Consider the following 881-nt stretch of genomic DNA (forward strand, 5'->3'; position numbering starts at 1 on the left):
GTCATTATTTATATATTGTATAAATTGTAATCGTGCCCTTATTATAACGCCTGCCCGTTCATGCATATTAAGCAGTGGGCATTACCTATATTGGCTTAATATGCATGAAAGGGCAGGCGTTATAATAAGGACACAATTACAATTTAAATATACAAATATACATGTATATAATGCCCCCTGCTTAATACACATATACACACGTACACTGTTATAATATTAATATATACATATACTTGCTGACATGCATCTGCAGCACTGCTGCATGCGTTCAGATGCTGATGAAATGCTAATTTATGCACTGATGATGTCAACATGTGCATGCGGGATGGCGTCGCAGCGCCGTTGCTGCCTGTAATACTATGCTAATTGATGCGTGTTATATGATAAGCCGACTGATGCATCAGTTAGTATGACAAGGATGTGCCATTGATCGAGTATTATTCAAGTAGACCAATATGTGCGTCCGTTAGTGTAATGATGCACTACTGTATACAGTGCTAGGAATACATAATAGTAAATGCATAAACTAGCAATGCTACATCAAGGTATGCATTTGTTCTTTTTATAATACTATGCCAATTTACATATTGGTTATTATCATAACAATGGTATACCAATGTATGCACTATTATTGTAATCTTATGTTGATTTACACACCATAGTTTCATAGATTTAGGGTCGGAAGGGACCTAGTAGATCTTCTAGCCCGACCCCCCGCCAGGGCGGGAGAACAACAAAACCCTAAAAAGAAGAAACGGGACTCAAATGAGTCCAGCCAGGTAGGCATCCAGCCTCTTCTTAAAGACCCCCAGGGTAGGGGCCAGCACCACTTCCCTTGGAAGTTGGTTCCAGCTCCTAGCCGCCCTAACTGTGAAGTAGTT

This window comes from Gavialis gangeticus, unplaced genomic scaffold, assembly GCF_001723915.1.
Source record: "Gavialis gangeticus isolate Ggan-Ray unplaced genomic scaffold, GavGan_comp1, whole genome shotgun sequence".
Lineage (NCBI taxonomy): Eukaryota > Metazoa > Chordata > Crocodylia > Gavialidae > Gavialis > Gavialis gangeticus.